The sequence below is a fragment of the Hordeum vulgare genome, chromosome 7H, assembly GCF_904849725.1.
Source record: "Hordeum vulgare subsp. vulgare chromosome 7H, MorexV3_pseudomolecules_assembly, whole genome shotgun sequence".
Taxonomy (NCBI): Eukaryota; Viridiplantae; Streptophyta; class Magnoliopsida; order Poales; family Poaceae; genus Hordeum; species Hordeum vulgare.
Window position 1 is genome coordinate 623,016,984 of NC_058524.1, and position 6,716 is coordinate 623,023,699.

Consider the following 6,716-nt stretch of genomic DNA (forward strand, 5'->3'; position numbering starts at 1 on the left):
ACGTCCTCACGTCCCTCGATCCGCCCCGCGAACTATCCCGCGATCAGTCCCATGATCTAGTGCCGAACGGACGGCACCTTCGCGTTCAGCACACGTACAGCTCGATGATGATCTCAGCCTTCTTGATCCAGCAAGAGAGACGGAGAGGTAGAAGAGTTCTCCGGCAGCGTGACGGCGCTCCGGAGGTTGGTGATGATCTCGTCTCAGCAGGGCTCCGCCCGAGCTCCGCAGAAACGCGATCTAGAGGTAAAACCGTGGAGATATGTGGTCGGGCTGCCGTGGCAAAGTTGTCTCAAATCAGCCCTAAAACCCCACTATATATAGGAGGAGGAGGGGGGAGACTTGCCTTGGGGTCCAAGGACTCCCAAGGGGGTCGACCGAGCCAAGGGGGAAGGTCTCCCCCTCCCAAACCGAATTCTACTTGGTTTGGAAGGTGGAGTCCTTCTTCCCTTTCCCACCTCCTTCTTTTTTTTCTCTTTGATTTTTCTTCCAATGCGCATAGGGCTCTTTTGGGCTGTCCCACCAGCCCACTAAGGGCTTCCCCCGGGTGGGTGCCCCCCCCCCCCCCCGGTGAACTCCCGGAACCCATTCGTCATTCCCGGTACATTCCCGGTAACTCCGAAAACCTTCCGGTAATCAAATGAGGTCATCCTATATATCAATCTTCGTTTCCGGACCATTCCGGAAACCCTCGTGACGTCCGTGATCTCATGCGGGACTCCGAACAACATTCGGTAACCAACCATATAACTCAAATACGCATAAAACAACGTCGAACCTTAAGTGTGCAGACCCTGCGGGTTCGAGAACTATGTAGACATGACCCGAAAGACTCCTCGGTCAATATCCAATAGCGGGACCTGGATGCCCATATTGGATCCTACATATTCTACGAAGATCTTATCGTTTGAACCTCAGTGACAAGGATTCATATAATCCCGTATGTCATTCCCTTTGTCCTTCGGTATGTTACTTGCCCGAGATTCGATCGTCAGTATCCGTATACCTATTTCAATCTCGTTTACCGGCAAGTCTCTTTACTCGTTCCGTAATACAAGATCCCGCAACTTACACTAAGTCACATTGCTTGCAAGGCTTGTGTGTGATGTTGTATTACCGAGTGGGCCCCGAGATACCTCTCCGTTACACGGAGTGACAAATCCCAGTCTTGATCCATACTAACTCAACGAACACCTTCGGAGATACCTGTAGAGCATCTTTATAGTCACCCAGTTACGTTGCGACGTTTGATACACACAAAGCATTCCTCCGGTGTTAGTGAGTTATATGATCTTATGGTCATAGGAACAAATACTTGACACACAGAAAACAGTAGCAACAAAATGACACGATCAACATGCTATGTCTATTAGTTTTGGTCTAGTCCATCACATGATTCTCCTAATGATGTGATCCCGTTATCAAGTGACAACACTTGCCTATGGTTAGGAAACCTTGACCATCTTTGATCAACGAGCTAGTCAACTAGAGGCTTACTAGGGACAGTGTTTTGTCTATGTATCCACACATGCACTGTGTTTCCAATCAATACAATTATAGCATGGATAATAAACGATTATCATGAACTAAGAAATATAATAATAACTAATTTATTATGGCCTCTAGGGCATATTTCCAATAGGAACGACCTAGCTAACTCACGACGTTAGTCATTTTTGCCGTCGCAATAGTGGAAGGTGAAACTGCATCTATACCATGGACTCACATTAGTCATGAAGAACTCACATACTTGTTGCGAAAGTTTTTATTAGTAATCGAAACAAAGTGCTCAACGCATACTCCTAGGGAAAGGGTTGGTAGGTGTTAACCATCGCGCAATCCCGACCTCATAACAAAGGATGACAATCAATAGATCAATTATGCTCCGACTTCCTAACATAGCGGTTCACCATACGTGCATGCTATGGGAATCACTAACTTCAACACAAGTATTTCTAGATTCACAACACCATACTAACATAGCTCTTAATATTACCAAATCCACGTCTCAAAACTAATTGAGAGGAATCAAGACTTCTCCTTCTACTCAATGCACATGAAGATGGAGGTTTTTGCATCCTCTTTGGGTACCTATCACATTTGGGACTACTTTTCATAGCATAAGCCAACTACCAAGTCAAGCACCATCGTGCTCTAAAAGATATAAGTGAAGCGCATAGAGAAAAAGTATCTAGCTCAAAAGATATAAGTGAAGCACTATGAGCATTCTAGCAAAAATCACAATGAGTGCATGTCTCTCTCTCTCAAAAAGGTGTGTAGCAAGGATGATTGTGACACAACAAAAATAAAAGACTCCTAAGATACAAGACGCTCCAAGCAAAACACATATCATGTGGTGAATAAAAATATAGCTCCAAGTAATGTTACCGATGGATTAAAGACGAAAGAGGGGATGCCTTCCCGGGGCATCCCCAAGCTTAGGTTTTTTGGTGTCCTTGAATTTGGCTTGGGATGCCTTGGGCATCCCCAAGCTTGAGCTCTTTCCACTCCTTATCTCTTTGTCCATGAGAGCATCACCCAAAACTTAAAAACTTCACAACACAAAACTTAAACAGAAACCCGTGATAACATTAGCACAAGAAAACAAACTACCACTTCTTTTGGTACTGTAGCAAACTTGAATTCGATCTACATTGGTGTTGGGCTGCTGTATTCTCACTTTTCCAAGGCTAGTACCCCCACCCCATACTAACCATAGTTTCATGAAAACAAGCAACCAACTCAACAAAAACAGAATCTGTCAAAAACAGACCAGTCTGTAGCAATCTGTATACTTCGTATACTTCTGGTACCTCAAAAATTCTGAAAAATTACGAATGCCTAGGAAAAAGGCATATAAACCATCAGCAAAAAGAATCAACTCAAAATCTCTTTCTGAATAAAAATGAAAAATCATCTCGTGAGCAAACAAATTCTGTCTTTTTCCAACTGGATCAAACAACCATCACCAAGACTAATCATAAAGGTTTTGCTTGGCAAAAACACAAAAAGAAACACAAAAAACACAATAACAACATAATTATGAAAGTGTGGACGCAGCAAAACAGAAAGAAAAAGATAAATTCATTGGGTTGCCTCCCAACAAGCGCTATTGTTTAACGCCCTTAGCTAGGCATTGATAAATCAATGATGCTCACACAAAAGACAATAATTGAAGCACAACAAGAGCATCATAAAGCATGTGAAAATCACATCTAAGTCTAACATACTTCCTATGCATAGGCATTTTATAGGAAAATAGACTGTCAAGACAATCAATAGTTACCATATGCAAGGAAGAAGAAAGAGACAATAGCAATCTCAACATAATGAGAGGTGATTTAGTGATATGAAAGTTTCTACCACCATATTTTTCCTCTCTCATAATAATTATATGTGGGATCATATTCGAATTCAACAATGTAACTATCACATAGGATATTCTTTTCATGATCCACATGCATGCAAAGTTGACGCTCTTCAAAAATAGTGGGATTATCATCAACTAAAGTCATGACTTCTCCAAACCCACTTTCAATAATATTGCAAATATCATATTCATCATGAGGCTTAAACAAATTTTCAATATCATAAGAAAAATCATCGCCCCACTCATGATCATTGCAACAAGTAGTGGACATAGCAAAACTAGCATCCCCAAGCTTAGGGTTTTGCATATTCTTAGCATGATTGTCACTAATAGAATTTGTAGTGAAACCATTGCGATCATGATTTTCATCCAAGGAGCCCTCGTGAATGACTTCATAAATTTCTTCCTCACAATTTTCAGATTCACGCATCTCAAGCAAAACTCCATAAAGATAGTCAAGTGCACTTAACTCACTAGAAATTGGATCAACATAATTGGATCTCTTAATGAGATTAGCAAGTGGATGAGGATCCATATCACTAGATTTTCAGCAAGCGAAGATGCAAGCATATTGAAGGCACATGGCACACAAGCGAACAGAAAACAAGCGAGAGAAAAGGGCGAACGAAGAAGGCAAACGAAAAAAGGCAAACGAAAAAGGCAAATTAGTGAACTGGGGGAGAGGAAAACGAGAGGCAACTGGCAAACAAAGTAAATGCAAGAGATGAGTTTGCGACGCTTACTTGTATGAGTTCTTGACTTGATCCTCCCCGACAACGGCGCCGGAAATCCTTCTGCTACGTCAACAAAAGTCCTTCCCCGGCAGTGGTTCCAGAGATCCTTGTGTCATTTCTTGAGCTTGCGTTGGTTTTTCCCTTGAAGAGGAAAGGGTGATGCAGCATAGGAGCAGTAAGTATTTTCCTCAGTTTGAGAACCAAGGTATCAATCCAGTAGGAGAATCTCGTCAAGTCCAGAGTACCTGCGCAAACACAAAAGAGCTTGCACCCAACGCTATAAAGGGGTTGTCAATCCCTTCAAGATTGTTTGCAAAGTGAGATCTGAAGGCGGAAAGTGCAACGAAGTAAAAAGTGTAAGGTTGAAAATATGGTGTGGAGTAGACCCTGGGGGCCATAGTGTTCACTAGAGGCTTCTCTCAAAATAGCAAGGATTACGGTGGGTGAACGAATTACCGTCGAGCAATTGATAGAATCGCGCAAAGTCATGACGATATCTAAGGCAATGATCATACATATAGGCATCACGTCCGAGACAAGTAGACCGATACTTTCTGCATCTATTACTATTACTCCACACATCGACTGCTATGCAGCATGCATCTAGTGTATTGAGTTCATGACGAACAGAGTAACGCCTTAAGCAAGATGACATGATGTAGAGGGATAATCTCACACCAATGATGAAAACCCCATCTTTTTACCCTTGATGGCAACAACACGATACGTTCCTCGCTACCCCTTCTGTCACTGGGTGAGGTCACCGCACGGTATGAACTAAAAACCAAGCACTTCTCCCATTGCAAGAATCATAGATCTAGTTGGCCAGACAAAACCCACAACTCGAAGAAAAGTACAAGGATATGAAATCATGCACATAAGAGATCAGAAGAAACTCAAATAAGATTCACAGATAATCTGATCATAAATCCACAATTCATCGGATCTCGACAAACACACCGCAAAAGAAGATTACATCGGATAGATCTCCATGAAGATCAGGGAGAACTTTGTATTGAAGATCCAAGAGAGAGAAGAAGCCATCTAGTTACTAGCTATGGAGCCGTAGGTCTATGGTGAACTACTCACGCATCATCGCAGAGGTCTTGGTGTTGATGAAGAAGCCCTACCTATCCGAATCCCCCCTCCGGTAGGGCACCAGAACGTTCCCCAGATGGGATCTTGCGGAGACAGAAGCTTGTGGCTGCGGAAAAGTACTTTCGATGATCTCCTGATTTTTTGTGGAATTTTTGGGGATATATAGGCGCAAACCCTAGGGCAAAGGAGGTCCAGGGGGCCTACAAGCCTGTGGGCCGCGACCTCCCCCCTGGCTGCGGGGTGAGGGCTTGTGGGGCCCCTCGGCCCCCCTGCCTTGGCTCTCAAGTCTCCTGATCTTCTTCCGTTACGGAAAAAATCTTTTTGGGGATTTTATTCCGTTTGGACTCCGTTTCAAAATCTCCTCTGAAAGGGGTCAAAAACATGGGAAAAAAACATGAACTAACACTTGGCACTCAGTTAATAGGTTAGTCCCAAAAAAAATATAAAAGGCATGCAGAACATCCAAAGTTTGACAAGATAATCGCATGAAACCATCAAAAATTATAGATACGTTGGAGACGTATCAGCATCATAATGAACTTCCGCTTCATGCACAACCAACGAAGAAGGTATAGATACATAGAGTCATGGGCCAGTTTCTATGGTTGCTGCTCTGCTCTCGAAAAGGATTAATGCCATCTGCACTTAAACCAAACCAACAGTTTCTTGGGTCATGTGCAATGTCCGGCCACTCTCTCTCGCTTTTCCACCACTGTGACCCATCTGCGGGTACTCTCAACTTCCCGTCTTTCTTACACTTGTCTTTGTGCCATCGCATCAACTTGGCATGCTCTTTGTTTTGGAAAAAAAGTTTCAACTGTGGTATTATAGGAGCATACCACATCACCTTGGCAGGAATCATCTTCCTGGGGCGCTGGACACATCGTCACCAGGATCATCGTGGTCGATCTTATTGCGCTCCGCACCGCATACCGGGCATGCGTTCAAATTCTCGTACTCTTCTCCGCGGTACATGATGCAGTCATTAGGGCATCATGTATCTTCTGCACCTCTAATCCTAGAGGGCAGATAGCCTTCTTTGCTTCGTACGTAATGTTGGGCAATTCGTTGTCCTTTGAAAGCATCTCCTTTAAAAAATTCAGCAACTTTTCAAAAGCCTTGTCAGATATACCATTCTCTGCCTTCCGTTGCAACAATTCCAGTGTGGTACCCAGCTTCTTCTTGTCATCTTCGCAATTTGGGTACAATAATTTCTTGTGATCCTCTAACATGCGTTGCAACTTCAGCTTCTCTTTTTCACATGCGCAGTTTCTCTTTGCATCAGCAATGACCTGACCAAGATCATCAGCGGGCTCATCTGGTGCCTCTACTTCAGCTTCTTCCCCCATTGTAATACCATCGTATTCAGGGAACGAAAGATAGCCATCATCATCCTCTTCATCTTCATTCTCTTCCATTAGAATCCCTCTTTCTCCGTGCTTGGTCCAACAGTTATAGCTGGACATGAAACCGGACGTAAACAGGTGGACATGAATGACTCTTGACTTAGAGTA